General features: G+C 47.9%; 1 protein-coding gene and 1 long non-coding RNA gene across 24 annotated transcripts in view; both read right to left on the bottom strand.

Moving 5' to 3' along the window:
• Nucleotides 1–19033, bottom strand: part of ZNF618 (zinc finger protein 618) — a 184299-nt gene that overhangs the window by 129295 nt on the left and 35971 nt on the right. The gene's annotated exons all lie outside the window — the stretch shown is intronic.
• On the bottom strand, nucleotides 5157–15280 carry LOC145717103 (uncharacterized). The gene is made up of 2 exons (XR_014140129.1): nucleotides 11810–15280; nucleotides 5157–11591 (listed from the first exon to the last, which is right to left on the bottom strand). It is a non-coding gene; the product is annotated as an uncharacterized LOC145717103 (long non-coding RNA).

Genomic DNA, 19033 nt, shown 5'->3' with positions numbered 1-19033 from the left:
GTTGGTTAAGCGACTGCCTTCGGCTCAGGTCATGATCCTGGAGTCCCTGGATCGAGTCCCGCATCGGGCTCCCTGCTTGGCGGGGAGCCTGCTTCTCCCTCTGACCCTCCCCCTCTCATGTGCTCTCTCTCTCTCATTCTCTCTGTCTCAAATAAATAAATAAAATCTTTAAAAAAAAAAAAAAACCATGCAAGCAATAAGACAGTGGGGCAAAATATTTGAAGTGTTCAAAGAGAAGGAAAAAGACACCAGCCTGGAAATCCATATCCAGTCACATTATCCTTCAAAAATGAAAGAGAAATAAATACAGAATCTGCGGTAATCTGTTACCAGTAGAACTGCCCTGCAAGAAATGTTAAAAGTTCTTCAGAAAGAAGGAAAATTACATAGGTCAGAAATTCGACCTACATTAAGGAAATAAACAGTGTTGGAGAATGAAAACTGAAATCCTCTACGTTTATTCTTAATTCATTTAATAGATAACAGCATATTCAAAAATAATAACAGCAACAATATACTAGATGATTACAGCTTATAGGTAAGTGAAAGGAATGACAGCAATGTTACAAGGGAGGAGAGGGAGCAATCCAGAATACTCCGCTACAAGGTACCTGCACCACCTGTGAAGCAGTAGAGTTACTTGAAAATGGATTCACTGTAAATGTGTATTGCAAAGCCTAGGGCAATCACTAAAAGGAATTTTCTACAGAATTGAGATGCTGGGGTGCATGCATGGCTCAGTCGGTTAAGTAGCAGCTCTTTTTATTTTTTTTAAGATTTTATTTATTTATTTGACAGAGAGAGACACAGCGAGAGAGGAAACACAAGCAGGGGGAGTGAGGGAGAAGCAGGCTCCCTGCGGAATAGGGAGCCCGATGCGGGGCATGATCCCAGGACTCTGGGACATGATCTGAGCCAAAGGCAGACACTTAACGACTGAGCCACTCAGGAGTCCAAAGTGGCAGCTCTTGATTTCAGCTCAGGTCATGATCTCAGGGTCCTGGGATCGAGCCCCACATCAGGCTCCACGCTCAGTGGGGAGTCTGCTTGAGATTCTCTCCCTCTCCCTCGCCCCTCCTCCTGCCCAAACACACTCACTCTCTAAATAAATAAATCTTAAAAAAAAAAAAAAAAAGAAGAAGAACTGAGATGTTATAAGAGGGGAGAAAATGGAATCATATAAAATGCTCAAAACCAGAGAAGGCAGAAAATAAGTGGCAGACAAAAAAAGAACAAGGGCAGCAAACAGAAAACAGTTCCAAATATGATAGATATTAATACAAGCATATCAATAATCATGTTAAATATGAATAGTCTAAATACACCAATTAAAGAGACTATCAGAGTGGATTAAAGAAAAAACAGCAAGATGTAACTATATACTGGATACAAAAAAAATCCACCTTAAATACAAAAACAGATATATTTGGACTAAAAGAAACATATGGAGAAAGATAAACCATGCTAGTACTTAGTAAAAGAAATCTAAAGTAACTATATTCATTTCAAAGTAGAAATGAGAACAAGAAAAACTGTCAGAAATAGAGTGGCATTACATAAAAGGGGCCAATTCTCTAAAACATAACAATCCTTTATGTGTATGAACATAACAACAAAACATCAAAGTATGTGAGGCAAAAACTGATGAACTGCAAGGAAAAACAGACAAATCCACCGTCAATATCCTCTTACCAATAACTGACAGATCCAGCAAGCAGAAAATCGGTAAGGATATAGTTAAACTGAACAGCTCCATCAATCAACTGAATCAAACTGACATTTATAGAGTACTTCATCAAACAACAGCAGAATACACATTCTTCTCAAGCTCACATGAAACACTGAATCAAGATAGATCACATTCTAAGCCACAAAACACACCTTAACAAGCTTTAAAAAAGAGAAACCAGGGGCACCTGGGTGGCTCAGTCGTTAAGCATCTGCCTTCGGCTCAGGTCATGATCCCAGGGTCCTGGGATCGAGCCCCGCATCGGGCTCCCTGCTCGGCGGGAAGCCTGCTTCTCTCTCTCCCACTCCCCCTGCTTGTGTTCCCTCTCTCACTGTGTCTCTCTGTCAAATAAATAAATAAAATCTTTAAAAAAAAAAAAAGAGAGAGAAACCATACAATATATGCTCTCAGATCACAATAGTTTTAACTAGAAATAAATAACGGAAAAATTGTGGCTAAATTTCAAACTATCTGCTGGGGGTATTGCTGGAGAACTCCAAAATATTTGAAAATTAAACAACACACTTCTAATAACACAATGATCAAAGCATAAGTCTCATGAGAAACAAAATATTTTGAACTAAAATGAAAATACAATTGTCAGAATTTGTGGGAAGCAGTGAATGCAGTGCTTACAGAGAATTATAACACTGAATATACATATTAGAAAAACCAGAAATATCTAAAATCTATAACCTATACATCCACCTTAGGGAACTAGAGAAAGAAAAGCAATCAGAAGATAAGAAATAATAAAAATCAGAGCAGAAATCAACAAAACTGCAAACTGGAAATCAATAGAGGAAATTAATGAAACCAAAACTGGCTGTTTGAAAAGATCAGTAAAATTGATAAACCTCTAGCCAGGCTAACCAAGACAAAAAAACAAAATACAAATTAATATCAGAAGTGGAAAAGAAGGGGCGCCTGGGTGGCTCAGTTGGTTAAGCGTCTGCCTTTGGCTCAGGTCATGATCCCAGGGTCCTGGGACAGCCTGCTTCTCCCTCTCCCTCTCCCTGCCACTCTGCCTGCTTGTGCTCTCTCTGTCAAATAAGTAAAATCTTTAAAAAAAAAAAAAAAGTGGAAAAGAAGCCATCACTACTGATCCTGTGGACATTAAAAGGATAATAAAGGAATACTACCAACAACTTTTTGCCTACAAATTTGGTACTTAGAGGAAATAGACCAATTCCTTGAAAGATACAATCTACTAAAACTCACATAAGGAAAAACAGATCATCTAAATACGCCTGTTCAGTAAAAGGAACTGAATCATGTAAAACCTTTCAACAGAGAAAGCACCAATATAGGTGGTTCCGGCAAATTCTAACAAACACTAAGGACAAAATGATACCAGTTCTATACAATCACCTCCAGGAAATAGAAGCAAAAAAAACCACTTCCTAACTTGTTGTATGAGGCCAGCGTTATTCTAATACCAAAAGCAGATAAAGACATTAACAGAAAAGGAAAACCACAAACTAGTATCTCTCCTGAAAACTGATACATAAATCATCAACAAAATATTAGCAAATCGAATCCCACAATGTATGAAAAGAAGTGTACACCACAACCAAATGGGATTTATTCCAGGCATGCAAGGCTGGCTCAACATTTGAAAATCAATTCATATAATCCATCATATCAACAGGCTAAAGAAGAAAAAGCACATTACCATATCGAAAGATACACGTTTGACAAGATCCAATACCCATTCATGATAGAAACTCTCAAAAAACTAGGAAGATTATCAAGTTGATAAAAGAATGTGTACCCCCCCCAAAAAAAAAACTACAGCTAACATCACACTTAATGGTGAGAAACTAAATGCCCTCCCCCTAATATTGGAAACAAGGCAAGGATGTCCCCTTCTCACTACTCCTTTTCAACATGGTATCGAAGTCCCAGCTAGTGCAATAAGACAAGAAAATAAAGGGTAGACAGACTGGGAAGGAAGAAATAATACTGTGAATAAATATGACCATGTATGTAGAAAATCCCAAAGAATCAATAAAAAAGAAAAACTGGAATAGTGACATAAGGAAGGTTGTAGGATACAAAGTTAATATAAAATACCTAATTGCTTTCATATATACCAACAATGAATAATTGGAATTTGAAATTAAAAATACAATACTACTTCTATACAAAAAAGGATTATTTTGGTACAAATCTGACAAAATATTCTGTACAGGCTATATGAAGAAAACTACAAAACTGCTGAAAGAAATTAAAGATCTAAATAAATGGAGAAATAGTCCATTTCATGGAAGGAAGACTCAATATTGTTAAAATGTCGATTCTTGCCAACTTGATCTATAAAATCAAGACCACCACAAATCAAAATTCCAGCAAGTTATTTTGTGAATATCGACAAGGAGCACAGAGTAGCTAGCACACTACTGAAGAAAAACTTACACTACTGACTTTGAAACTCATTATAAAGCTAAGATAATCAAGACTATGGCGTTTTCAAAAGAGAAGACAAACAGATCAATAGAACAGAACACAGAGCTCAGAAAAAGACCCACACAAATACAGTCAACTAGTCTTTGGGAAAAGGCAATTCAATGGAGAAAGGACAGTCTTTTCAACAAATGGTGCTGGAATTGGGCATCCACTTGCAAAAACCCTCTCAAGCTAATCCTTGGCTCCCCAGCATACAGACATCAATCACCACCACTTTCTTTGGACGGGATGTGTCAGCTCTCCTGGCAGCTGCCAACTTAACCTTCCCTCTTGCCCCATCCAGCAGTGTTTCACGCCCAACCATCCTGAGTCCAGTCAAAATTCCTAGAGTCCGGGGCGCCTGGGTGGCTCAGTTGGTTAAGCGACTGCCTTCGGCTCAGGTCATGATCCTGGAGTCCCAGGATCGAGTCCCGCATCGGGCTCCCTGCTCGGCGGGGAGTCTGCTTCTCCCTCTGACCCTCCTCCCTCTCATGCTCTCGGTCTCCCATTCTCTCTCTCTCAAATAAATAAATAAAATCTTAAAAAAAAAAAAAAAAATTCCTAGAGTCCATGACAACTTTCACTATCAATTCCAGGCCTTTCCTCAGTCCCATGTCCACCCCCGTATCTTCCCTTCCTTTGGTCTACATAAATTGCATCCTGGAGGAACTGTATCTGTTTTTTTGGTCTCTGATTCCTCCCTAGCATGGTGCACATAGTAGGCACTCAATAAACACTTCCTAAATGAATAAACTTTTAAGTTATGTACATGTCATTTGTCTATTGAGTACCTACATCAAAACATCAATATATCAAATATCAACCCTCTGGGTGGGAAGGTTATGGGTGATTTTGGTTTTTTATTCCTTTTTTGCTCATCTGGACTTCCTAACCGTTCAATAGTGAACATGAATTACTTTTGATAATAAAAATAATAATAGAAGCAAAAAAAAAAAAAAAAAGGCAAGAAAACACAACATAAGAAAGGTCAGTCAGGTTTATACAAAGGAAACACCAGCAGTGATGATTCACTACACAGAAGGCCCTTTGGGCTTTGTATAGGCTTTGTCATAAAAATCTTTTATGTGAAGAGTCGTCCAAAAAAGGATTTGATTTGCAGGAAACTTTTCAGGATGGTGTGAAGTTCAAAAAGTCCTATTTCCCCCAAGGAGAATGAAGAAGCTGTTCCTTCTTCCTTCCTTCTAGCCTCTTCTCATCAAGGGAGGTCACAGCATATTCCCAGTTCATCAGTTCTGAGCTCAGTGACTCCTGACCCCAACAGCCTCTGGGGGTTTCTCTTTCAGATGCCGGTGTTTTGGAACTCCGGAAAAAGAGACTGGATTCTCAGCTGCTATAACCAGGAAGGAGCCTTCAACCAACTGGAGAGAGACCGAACACCCTCAGCCTGACAAGCAAAGAAAGGCCACAACAATCCTCTGGATCTCTGGCTTCAGAGCACAAACTATGTGTGTAACACTAACCCGATCTGACAGATGAGCAAACAGACCAGAGAGGCGAAGTCATTTCCCTACAGTCCCCCAGCTATTAAGTGAAAGAAATAAGACTCAAGATTTCCAAGCAGCCTGGTCCCGACAGATGCTAAATTTTCACAACAAATGAAGCTTTACGTTCAAGTCACTCCTTAAAATGCAAAGGAACCGAGTGCCTGATCTGTGCCAGGTTCGGAGCCAAGGCCACCAATGAAAAAGCCACCGTCCCTGCGCCACTGAGGTTTGTACGCCAGCAAGGGAAACCCATCACACAAGCCCCAACTACCATACAACTGACTTCCGCCTGTGAAATGGGCTACCCAGGTAGAGTCCGCGCTCTCAGCCAGGTGGGATGGAAACATGGCTAATTAGCCACGAGGCAATCGACAGACAGGTCCACAGCTCAATCTTACTAATACTACCACAAACTGTCATAGCTGTGGCTCTTCCCGTGTACCAGGCACTGTGGGTGCACTTCGTATCCAGTATTTTACTCAATCCTCATGACTGCCCTATGATGTGAGGTCATTTTTCCCCATTTTATAGGCAAGTAAGTTGAGACTCTTGAAAGTTAAGTGAAAAATCAAGAGCTGCTTCTCTTACAGTACCTTATAGTACCTTCTGCTGGCACAGCAGAGAACTGCCCCCAGCATGGGCTGCACCCTGCAGGACCCCATGGCCGCCCCCACCACCGCACACACACACACGCACGCACGCGCTTGTGCACAAACATCACGGTTGAAGGGCCTCTTAGCCTCCAAGGAGCTCTACACGACGGGCTTCTCTTGAGGCAAAATTCTCAGAGACCACGAGGTGAGTTCTGCATCACCATGGCAACGGACTGAGCGAGGCCTGTCAGGAACGTGGGGATGCCAAGGACTCGGAGAGGAGAACCCGGGCTGGGAGCTCTTCTTCCAGCAGAGATTCTCCATTCTGGACCCAGGAGCGGCAGAGACCCCCCCAGGCCCAGCCCAGGGCCCCACTGACTCCCCAACTCCAACCAGGTGTCAGACCCCTGCCCAGTCCAGATGGGACAGGACCCTGGCCACAGGCCCTTAGCACCCTCGCTGACTCAGCTGTAAGACAGGGCAGCGGGGGTGATGGGAAGGCTCCGTCCAGTCCAGCTCTGCCACAGACGGGCGGTAAACGCTTCGCTGGGCCCTCCCTCACTATGGCTTCGAACACACGGGCTCCTCGCTGGCTCTGCTCCCCGTCAGCAGAGCAGTGCAGAGCCTCAGGCTCCTGATCAGTAAAATGGAGACGATGAGGGCACCTAGCTCAGGGAGCTGTCCCCTGAGAGAAACACATATATAGTAAGGACAAGGCGCACCGCCTACACATCCCCAGACTTCCACCATGACAGCACTTAGCCTACCTATTGAACAAGTGCCCGTTTAGTTACCTGGGAACCCCAGAGGGCAGGGACCTGCTGTCTAGGTCAGCCCCGTGCCTAGAACAGTGCCTGGTATACAGAGAGCAAGCGATGAGCACTTCTCGGATAGATGGCTGAATGATGGAAAAGAATGCTAGAATGGGACCCTATTTGGGGATCCTGGTACCTTGAGGGGGTTGGATATGCTGAGTGCGAAGCTGGGGCATCCCAGGCTGGGCGAAATGCTTGGCTCAGCTGATGGCTACATCCCCAGGCTGAGCAAACAGGCCTCCAGCAGCCATCACCAGAGACTACAGAAGGCTCCTTGACCTGTGGTCTTCTGACCCTGTGGGACTCTCGCCACGCCCTTGCCCCAGTAATACCACATAGTAAGTGCTCAATAAACACAGGTTCAAGGTAAGCTCACGTTGCTCTCTCCCGCCCGGGCGCCTGTTCCAAGCGAACGCAGTTCCTCCCCTTCTCCGTCAGCCACATAAACTTTTGCTGCTGTCCCCTACCCAGGAGACCCCTGCGGGGTTGGCAGCTGGTGTTCAGGTGTCCCCTGCAGCTCCACCCAAGTACTGTGACTTTTTTTTTTTTTAATGTTCTCCATTTCCAGGAACCCTCAGCACTATGGAAGGTAGTCACTCCCCTTTCTCTGGGCCTCAGTTTCCTCTTCTGCAAACGGGGACAACCATGCTTGCCCGGCCCACTTTCTAGGACCACCATGCAGAATCAGCGAGATTGCAGATGCCAAGGACCTGAATCAAGGAGATACCAGTATCCTTAACTCCTGATTAGTTAAGAATGCCACCTCGAGAAGGTTCCACCTTGAGAAGGGGCCAGTGACATTCTCGGAGGACACCAGCATCAGCAACCCAGGAGCCAGCCAGGCCTCTCTTGACTATGAAAAGGCTACCACTCGCCAAGCGTGCTCCTGGCACAAGAGTCTGCCAGAACGGATGGCAAGAGAGCCTGGCAGCCAATCGGCCTCTTCAGGGGCACGCACACACAATTCCACTCATAAATAAAAATCTGATTATCACAGGCTTTTCCAAAGCCGATGTGACTGAGTTTTAATCTTTCATAAAGAAAAATTCATAAAATATTTAAGCGAAGCCTGCATGTATCGGGAGACCAGAAGTGGCTCTCAGCAGCCCCCAGCCACAGACATGCCAGCGGGGGCCCCAGGACCTCTGCCATCAACCACTGGAGAGCATCTTCCCCGCCGCGGCTGGTGTCCAACCAAGTCGTTAGCACTGAACGAGGCCGGCTCTTCCAGCTCCAGCTAACTCTCCCTCCAGCCTGCTCTCCTTGGATGCTCTCCACGCTCCTGGCTCTTTCTACTCTAGGAGACTGGGGGTGCCCTGGGCTCCTTTTCAGACTGTCCATGCTGCAAATAGGCTGAAAGGGACAAAACAGGACTGTCAAATCTCTTAAGGTGCACTAGGATCAGAAACGGAAAAGACGCTCCCCTTCTAGAACTAATTCAGGCATACCAGGAGGAGACTAGTTCAAGTATGAACTTCAGCCTCTGTAAGCTGGCCTAACCAATCTTCCTTTCTAGGATTCATTCACTCATTCCACTCAGCCAAAAAGTATCTGCTGTGACCCTACTGTGTGCCAGACACTGTGAGCACTATGAATATAACAAAATGAGGGACAGAGACAAGAACCCTTTGCCCTCCTTCATGGAGTAAGGGTTGATTCCAGAGCCGGGGCAGGGACAGTGCAAGATGAGCCCAGAGTATCTCGCAGAGTATAAGCAAGCCACTCGAAAAGAATGATAGGGACTTGTCATAAGGACAGAGGAACCTGCACAAAGGGGCTGCCACTGGCCCACCCTGGAATAATCTGAGCAGCAGAATGATAGTGATGAATTACAGCCCATAAAATAAATAGCCAGGAGTCTAAACAGATGTAAGTAAGTGAGTAAATGAACAAATGGGGGAGAAAGGAGAGTTCTTTCTACAGCAGAATTCAAATGAATAACTGTAGAAGGAATGATGGAACTAGGAAATTGCCATCTGGCAAACACCACGGTAATATCTGTTGCAGGCAAGAACCATGCATGGATGCTAAAACCAGTGGACCAAAAGTACGATGAGAAATAAGAGATTTGCACAGTTGCAAAGTTCCTCCCCACAAAATACTTACTCGTGCAAAGAGTAAGGGAGCAGACACAGACAGGCACCACCTTCACCAAGTGTCCAAAGTTAACATCACCAATGGTTAAGTCACAGGGACATCTGTTACCCGCTGCTGGGATGCTCTGAGGAAAAGTGTTCACGGCTGCTGGGGTCCTACCACCAGAAACGCACAGCCCTAATCAGCGATCCAGCAAACATCCCACACACCCCGAGGGGCATTCTCCAAAATGACTAGTCAGGACTCTTTCAAGGGGTCAAAGGCATGGAGTTCAAACAACGGTCAAGTATCTGTCCCAGACTGGTAGAGACCAAGGAGACAATGCAACCAAATGCAACATGGGATCCTGAATTGGATCCTGGGCCAGAAAAAAGGCCATTAGTGGGACCACTGGCAAAATCTGAATAAGGTCTGTAGATTAGTTCATAGTATTGCATTACTATTAATTTCCTGTATTAATATTAATGTCCTAGTATAATGTGGTCATGATACTATGGTTATATAAGGAGTTAACGCTTGAGAAAGCTGAGTGAAGGGGAGATGGAAACTCTGTTATTTTTGCAAATTTTTATGTCTGAAGTTCTTTCCAAATGAAAAGTTGAAAAAGAAATCTTTAAGCCCTGCCTTCACAAAGTTTACATTCTTGGGAAGGGTGGGGGGAGAGAAAGGAAATATAATTAGAAGGAAAAAAAAAAGTAAAATATATACTGTTAGATGGTAAAATACTATGGAGAAAAACAGAACAAAAAAGGAGGATGGGATGGCAAAAGGTGTAATTTTAAACAGCATGGTCAGAGAAGACTTGCTGAGAAGGACATATCAAAGTGAGGGAATGAGCAAAGATAATAATGGAGGAATGCATTCTGCACGGAGGAATAGCAAGTGCGAAGGCCCTGAGGTTGCAGTACCTGGTGTGACAAAGGAAAAATAAGGCCAGAGTAAACCGGGGCAATCTCTCCGCTCCATTCCTGCTTCCATGGGAGCCAGCCACCTCACCTTAACCTCTCCATGGCCCCGTTCCTCCTGAACAAGCTGCCAGATCATCGGCTCCCTGACGGTAAGGCAGAGTCACATCTTAGACAAGATGAAGTCCTACAGCAGCACATACACCTGAAACCTTACAGTTTAACCTTCCAATCCACTACTCCTTAGGAAGGCACCACGCTGGAGAGACTATCTTCCCATTTTTCGAGAATTCGAATGGCCAGTTTGTCCTCCAGAGCCAGAACAGAGCATCGCTTCTCTGGTGGAGCACCAGACGAAGATGTTGGCTTGCATCAAGGGACGGCGTTGTACAGAAGACACACATCTTGCATCACAATAATCATGGTCAGCCGGGCAAGGTGCTCTCATTGTGAGGGACCGGAGAACAGCAGTTCTCACCTCCTGGTCATCTCACCCCGGGGGCACCTGCCACCTGCATGATTCCTCTTCTCCACAGTTAAATGCACTTCTGGTGAGATACGGGGATACCCGTTCCTCAAATCATGTCCCTGCTTCAACACCTCCACACGGGACGGCTTCCAGGCTAGCCAGACCGGTACACTTTACTTCTACAACTAAACAACAGTGGACATGTCCTAATGGCAAGAGAACGCCACACTGAATTCACCGTTAGGCTTCTCGTCTATAAATTTTCTGCTGGGACCTGCTACCTCCTATCCGCAACCGAGCTCATCATTGGTACCACGAAGGAACAAACAGCACGGAGCACCAGCAAAAGGACCCAGAACCAACTAGTCCTGTCTCCACTGTCAGCCTGCTTCGTTTTCCGGGCCTGGCTCGTGGCTGTGGGTTTTTATTGCAGCCATATAACACGGTCATATTTTCTGCTAGTAAAATTGTCCCTGGGTCATACAATGGAATCAAACTGATCAGTATTTCATGGTGCTGTTACAAAAAAAACTTTCTGGCATCCCTGTGCCTCCCCCCAACACAATATACACACACGTCTGAGAATGGCCCATCTTCACTGGTACAAGACAATACTACCTCCTCATAGGGCTGCCATAAAGATAAATGGGATAAATACCAACTAAATACCTTCATTCACTTACTCAACAAATATTTAGTAAGCATTTACTATGTCAGGCTCTTGCTGGGAGCTGAGGACACAGTGATGAGTAAGAGACATAGACTGTGTCCTCGTGGGGCTTAAGGCCTGGTCCTACCCATTTCCGTAGTTAGCAAAATTCTCCACCTGGTTTTTAGGGTCCTCTACAAGGACACCTAGTATCTGTCTGTCCATCTGTCCAGCCAGCCATACCCCTTAAATCCCACCACTCCCCAAATATTCTCTGTTCAAGTAGACCACCTGCTATTTTGGGTCTTCCTCAAAAGATATTTTTAAGCATTGTGAAATACCATTTGCATATAAAACCTCTGCTAATTATAATCTTTCTACCTCTTTTTTTTTTTTTTTTAAAGATTTTATTTATTTATTTGCAAGAGAGAGAATGAGAGACAGAGAGCATGAGAGGGAGGAGGGTCAGAGGGAGAAGCAGACTCCCTGCTGAGCAGGGAGCCCGATGCGGGACTCGATCCCGGGACCCCAGGATCATGACCTGAGCCGAAGGCAGTCGCTTAACCAACTGAGCCACCCAGGCACCCCAATCTTTCTACCTCTTTATTAGCACCTGGGATAGCCTCTCCCTTCCCCTCCGCCTTTCTCAATGTTAACCACACCAACAAGGTCACACTCTTCCTCTGGCAGGTGTCCCTGATCCCCCCACCCTTTCCCCAGACACACACATTGGCATCCCCAAAGTGCAAAGGGAGCCCAGAGCCTGACCTCTCGCGAGTTCCCCTCCTGCTCCGTCTCATCTCTCTGACAACAGCAGCCCAAGGGCGAGGACCACGTTGACGGTTCCAGAATCCTCTGCCCCCGTTCAGCACGGGACAGGCAAGGCACAAGCCCCGGGTGACCCGTGGATGGCGCTGCAAAGGACCCTCCAACGCACTCCACAGTGGCACCAGGGCCACGGTTCTTCTCGGCACCGAATTCCAGCACCTCGCACAGAGCCTGGTGCGCAGCAGGTGCTCCATCAATCATGGCTGGTGGTGGTTCAATCTGCTCATCTCTGCAAGTTTTGCTAAACAAGGCAAAGGACTTCCTCTAAGGCCAATGGAGAGGAAATGAGTGATTATATGCTAATTGTGCTCCTAAAATACTGGGCAGAATTGTTCTTAGAAAGGCCAGGGTGTACCCTGCCACCAGGTCAGGGGCTGTGCAGGTGACTCCCACTCATAAACCAGGCTGCGGGCCCGGGGGGGGGGAAGATGAGGAGGCCGCTCGCTCTCACCTGTGCCCGCTGACTGCTGCCCCCACCACCCACGGGTCCAGGCCGTCAAAACAAGTGGGAAGACCAGACTTTTTTCCAGGGTCGCGTCCAGTGTTTGATCTCCAGTGTAGTGAGCCTCTGCTCAAACACTCCTTCCCCTCCTCCCCCCAGCCCATCTTGCTTACACTGGTTGTGAACAGAAAAGGTGTTTTCATAATTAGCATCGTGTTTATATTCCAAGAAGAGCTTTCGAAAGAATTAAAAATAGACTGATTCCTTACACACCTTCAAGTTCTTCCCCCCGGAAGATCTTGTTTACACGAGCATTTCCCTTCGCAAACCTTCCTTTGAAAAGGTCAGCTGCAGTTCACAAATTCTGAAACTGGCAGCTCCGAATTACTGGGATTTTGGAGAGTGCTCACTGAGGCGACTTCCAAGCTGTACCATGGGTTCCTCGGATCTCCTCCCACCCCACCCCCCACTGCCACCCAGTGCAAGTTCTACAGCCAAAGTGCTCGCCAGGGGGACCCCCAAGTAGGGTTTATTCCCTATCTTGAGGACCTGGCTACTGAGGGCTCCTGGAAGCAAGAGAGGCTCCTGGAACTTGGCAGGCCTCCCGGATCCTAGAATAAACATGGACTTTGGTTTAAGAAAACCCGACTTTGGGGATGTAGTCACCACCTTGCTAAGGGCCAGTTTATCCAATTTACAGGCAGGGTGTTCTCAAGACAGAAAGCAACCACGTTAAAAGGCAAGCTCTCCCCTAGGGGCATAGTCGAGCGCTTACAGCTTTTCCGGAGCCGGGAGGTCATTAAACAAAAGATGTGCTGGGAGAGGGAAAGAATGGCTGGGTTGGGGGAGGCTGGGTAAACAAAATTAATCTCCCTTCTTTACTGAGGGACTTTTCAGCACCTGTAAAGGTCCAGTGGCCACTGTGGATGTCTGAGACAGAGTACGCTCCGCTCACAGGGGTATCTGCTGCTCAAGCCCTCCCTCCCTTCGGCCCCTCGGCCTGAGGAGCACCCACGGAGGACACTGCCTTAGCCACCTTCCAGAGATGAAGGGAAAGAGCCTCACTTACAGGACAGTAAGGAACTTGCCTAGGAGCCACAGCTCATTACTGACGCAGGCTGCTCTCGAACCCAGGCTGGACTACTGGTTTGGCTGAACAAGATGTGATGTGGCATAAGATGGTAACCCCAGCGTCCACACACCAAGGAGCAACTCCTGCTGAATTCCTCACCTGCTCTCATCACAAACTAACGCTTACATACCTCCAGGGACCGGGATATCACCCTCTCTTTTTGATTCCTCACGTCTGGATACTGGCCAGAGAAAAAGAGTTTAATGTCTAGTGTTTTCTTTCCCAAGACTGCAATGCTGCATGCTGCACAATTTGGCCAGAGGATGCAGCTTTATTTTAAAGACATCTGCAGAAGAAAGCAGCCGGCTGCAGGGACTTTGAGGCATGGCAGCCTTGAATTCGAACCTCAATGCCACCAGTTCCTTGTGGGTAGGTCGCTCTGATCCTGGGAGCTGCAGTACCCTCCCCCGTAAAAGCCATGGATATCACACCCAGCTGGGGGGGGGAGGGGGGGGGCATGAGAAGGCGCACAGCTGTTAGGTGAAATCCGCTCTGCTCACTCCCAGCTCCAGAGCTCACACCTCTCCTCTGGCTCACCTGTCCTCACGGCCGCCTCAAGAAACTGCCCAAATGAACTTGATGTGAAGGAAAGGCGGAGACCAGGAAGCACGTCTGCAGTAACAGCTGCCCTTGACCAGAAGGGACTGGAAAATCCTAGAAACTCAGGTGCCAAAGGGGTGTTCAAGAGCCAGTCCATCATTTAACGGACCAGATGGGGAAACTGAGGCCCAAGGGTAATGGGATCTGCCTCAGCACACACAGCAGGTCGGCAGGGGCACCAGACAGGGCCTCTAACACCATCGGTCCCTCCTCTGTGCACCCCGCTCCTGGAGGTGGGGGGGGAATGAGGGGAAAACTCTAGGAAGGTGATGCAGCATCCCCAAACCCTCATCACGTTCCACTGGGTTTTTAATAGACTTTAACAATTTACTGACACCAGCGGAGCTTATGAAGTAGTTTAATTGAATTAATTAGGCAGTCAGGACTTACTCCTGAGTTCCCCCTTTGGCTCCGGGGAGGCTGCGCCAGCAGCCTGCTTAACCCCTTGCATCCTAGAGAGGCTGTCACTCGCCTCTCGCTTACAACTCACGGTTTTGTTCCTCAAGTGGCGCTCACCCCGGGCCCACCTGTAAGCCAACACTGAGCTCTTGTCCGCACCCGGCTTCTGCCTGCCCGGCGTGGCCGGAACACTTAGACGGAGGAGCTCCCCTTGGGGGGTGAGAGCTGCCTCCTTGTGCAGCCTCCCCAGGTCACAGGGGCAGCAAGAGGAGGGGGAGGCCCCAGCGTGGGAACTGCCCACTGGCCTGGCCCAGGCCATGGCCACCCCCGCCCCCATCTCCTTAGCCTCAACTTCCCTCCCCACAACGGAGGCCGGATGATGCCCCTCTAAAGTGTGGCCCGCACACCGGCTGCAGCAGCCTACCCGGGGAGGCTGTCAGAATGCAGACTCTGGGCACCACCTCCCCCACTGAATCAGGGTGGGGGGGGCGGGCAGAGCTGTGCTATAGCGCCCTCCAGGCACACACTAAGGTAGAGAGGCAGAGATTCTGGAAGAAAAAGTCTGGGAAGGGCGCCTGGGTGGTCGGTTAAGCGACTGCCTTCGGCTCAGGTCATGATCCTGGAGTCCCGGGATCGAGTCCCACATCGGGCTCCCTGCTCGGCAGGGAGTCTGCTTCCCCCTCTGACCCTCCTCCCTCTCATGCTCTCTGTCTCATTCTCTCTCAAATAAATAAATAAAATCTTTAAAAAAAAAAGAAAGAAAGAAAAAATCTGGGAAACAATCCAAAACAGGAAAACCAATTCACTTACAGGATACTCTTCACAGCGTTATTTATAATAGGGCAGAAACAGAAACAGCAAAATATCCCCTAAACGGGGCACTGCTGGGTAAAGCAGGATACTGCCACTTCACGGAAGACCATCAGCCAAAACCGCAGGGTGTACAAGTTGGGAAACGCCAATCTCAGAACGTCAAGGTTTTTTTTTTTCCCCTTTAAAAAGCAGGAGCATTCTATCTATTGCACCTGTTGGTTAAAACACACACACACACACACACAACAACAACAACAACAACAACAATTAGAAGGAAAAAGGATCAAAATGCCCCAGGTGTGAGCTAGGGAATCTACAGGTGATTTTCTTTCTTCCTCATACTTTTCTGTATTTTCCAACTTTTTCTATAAAGAGCATTTGCTACTTTAAATAATGAAGTAAAACAAGCTGTTTTAAAAACAAAACAAAGATTCTGTGAGAAGACACTGCTGGGAAGGCAGAAGGTGGCACTTGGAATTTGCTCAGCACTTGGGCAGCCTGAGCTCCCGACGGCTGGGACAGCAGTGGCTGTGGGCACAGTGGGTGTGAAGGGAGGGAGGACGGACAGATGGACGGAGGGAAGTGGTTTCCCGTAAACCACTCTGTGAAACAGCATATACTTGGATGAAGTATTTAAAACACACTGGTGAGAGAGAAAACGACCCTGAAGAGCCAGACCCAAGAGAAAGGAAAACTCATCTGCGCCCACAAAGATGTCCTGTCCGGCCCCACACGCACCCCTGCTTTCTCCTGCGCACCCCTGGCAGAGACATGCTCATCAGGCCAGCAAAAGGTCACTGTTTCCAGAAACTTCGGAATCCCTGAAGCTCGGGCAGCTAGTCTGCTCCAGCTGGCTCGCGGTAAGCCGACGTGGCAGGAATCGATAGTTACAAAGCAGAGAGCAGAGCCCAGGTGAGCAAACACTAGGCATGGGCCAGAAGCTGGTCGGGCAGGAGGCTCCCCCACTTAGAGGCCGCGATGGGGACTCACCCCACAGCCTCTCTCTCTGCTGTGTGGCCTGGGAAGCCATCACACCTGCATCCTGCAGGAAGACAACATGCAGCAATGCAGAGGTGGGAAACCATGGTGTATCTAGGACTGCCGCTCAGTATGGCAAGGACAAGAGGCGGCAGGGGGTGGTGGGTAAGGTCCGAAAGCCAGGCTGGACCATGAGTACCACGGGGGCAGGGTATGGGATGGCAGCATCCCTTGACCAAGCACCAGGGGCTAGTGAGGCTGGACCAGAGGAGGAAAGGGAAGGAACAGTCTGGCCCTGCTGTGCCCAGGCCTCAGGGCCAGCAAGCCCCAGGGAGAAAAGCGCGTTACCAACCTGAGTCGGACAGCACACAGCACCCTGGGCACACTGAACGGCTGCCCGCGGGGCACTGGGACAGCCAAGTTCGCCTGTCTCGGGAAAAGTCCATGAGTCGCCGGGACAAGGACTAGGGATCATCCTGAGCCACCTGAGCATTCCCCTTCGTCACCCCTGCATTTTCTCCACACCTGCTGTCAAGGTGTAACAGGGCCCGGGTGGGGGGGGGTGGACAGGGGTGCACAGGGCTCCTGGCCCCCGACCTCCAAGCAGGAGCCAACAAACTCTCTACCCTGGGCTGTGGGCACTGCCAGCCCAGGACAGGCCTCAGTGTCCCCTTCACATCCCACACAGCAATGTGTGAGAGGACCATCACATCCGACCGGCTCCTTTCCCAAACGAGGTCCCGCAAGGTCAGAGTGTCCCTGCGCTGTCACACAGCAGTCGAGGGGCAGTACTGCACCTCGAACCCCATACTCCTGGACTCCCAGCCCAGCTCAGCAGGAGCGTGGGCCCTTCGGGACTCATTGGCTTAACGGGATAAACCGTGATTGATCCAGGGGCTCGCTGGGTACCGTGAAATCCTACAGAAGTGGGCCAGAAACGAGAACTAACACAGGGTAATGAGTTCCCTGTCCCTAGAGGAGTTCGAGCAGAGTCCAGACAGATGATCACTTGGCAGGAATGATGCTTAAGAGACTGAAGAACAAGGCCTGGGTTTGGCGGGGAGCAGGGGAATGACACTGACATTCCACCCTTACTGGGATAGGTTATGTTTCTTCCCCGGTGAGGCAGGCCAGTGTCTGGTAAGATCCAGATTGAGTCCGAACAAGGTCTTCAAACTGAGTTCGCCTCGGGACGCCTGGGTGGCTCAGTCGGTCAAGCATCTGCCTTCAGCTCAGATCATGATCCCGGGGTGCTGGGATCGAGCCCCCCATCGGGTTCCCTGCTCAGAGGGGAGCCTGCTTCTCCCTCTGCCTCTCCCACTGCTTGTGCTCTCTCTCTCTCTCTCTCTCTGACAAATAAAATCTCAAACTGGATTCCCCTCCTCCAGCCTGCCTCTGGGGCAGCCCAGGAATGGGCCGCCAGGCAGGTGGACCCGTTTCCTCAGGGCCAACCTCCCCATCACACAGAGGAGTCCCAGCGCCCAGACCTCACATAATTTCAAGGGCCCACAAAAATACTTTCTTTTAAAATCAGAAGAAACTGAACTTTTAGGTCAGAGAAAACGTTGAACATATGATATTAATACACTCATCTTTATACCAATGCGGTCAGAAGACATGATTTGTAATATTTTTTATGGAGGAAGGAGACCACAAAGGCAAAAGTGCCTACGGCTCACAAAAGTCATAACGTGGCCCTCCCTCCCCAATTAAAAAAACTGCTTTTATCTATTCAATATACTGAGTTCCTATGTAAGACTTCATTTATAAAAGGGTTCTTTGCCTAGAAAGATTTTTTTGAAATCTCGTAGCAGGTGAAAATCATGTTTTTCACTCCAAAGTTTTAGGGTCTTGACTTATGAACAGATGAAATGTGGTGTCATAGTAGTCAAGTGAGCTTTTCCAAGCCAAAAGGCTCCATTTCTTTGACACATCTGTACCTCCCTGCTCTCATTACCAATCCTCACACATCACTGGTGTAGTCATTGTTTCTTAGTAAAGAAACGTAGGCACACTGTGAGTTCTCCTTCCTTTTCAGGCTATTTCCAATGTACGTCTTGAGACATGGAAAGTGCCAGATGGAAAACAAATGCTGCTGACCTCTTCAGAAAGGGATTACCCCCCGCCAAGTTCAAAAGGTGACACCTCCTTTATTCTCAAAGGAGTTCAAATCTGAGAGAGGGAAATCCTGAAAACTGGATAAACTCATTCAACAGTCCCATCAGGAGAAAGAAGAATCCTTTAAAGAAAGACCTGGTCAAGGAAAACTCAGCTAGTTCAAGGACGGTCCCCTAAGTGAGGCTCTCAGCATGCGGCGCATGTCAGCAGTGCTGGGGGGAGCTGGTCAGAAGCTCGGACTGGTGACCTCCCCCTCCCGAGACTTGGAACCAGCAGATCTGATGATGGGGTCTGCATCTGCCAGTGCCCTGGTGCCAGAGGTCCTAGACCACCCTCAGAAAAGTGCTCATCTACTAAGGATGAAAGATGAGGCTTGGGGTGTCCCCAGACTGCTGGGCCTTTATTTCTGGGTGCCAATGACTGGGTAAGGCATAACCTCGTGGGGCCTTGTTCAGTAAGTGGCCTCAGAAGTGGAATGGGCACAGCGTGGTGAGCTTCTCTCAACACACACAC

This window comes from Leptonychotes weddellii, chromosome 14, assembly GCF_054177405.1.
Source record: "Leptonychotes weddellii isolate Sample4059 chromosome 14, ASM5417740v2, whole genome shotgun sequence".
In the NCBI taxonomy this organism is placed as follows: Eukaryota; Metazoa; Chordata; class Mammalia; order Carnivora; family Phocidae; genus Leptonychotes; species Leptonychotes weddellii.
Note: the sequence above shows the minus strand (reverse complement) of the source record. Positions and strands in the feature narration are given on the sequence as shown.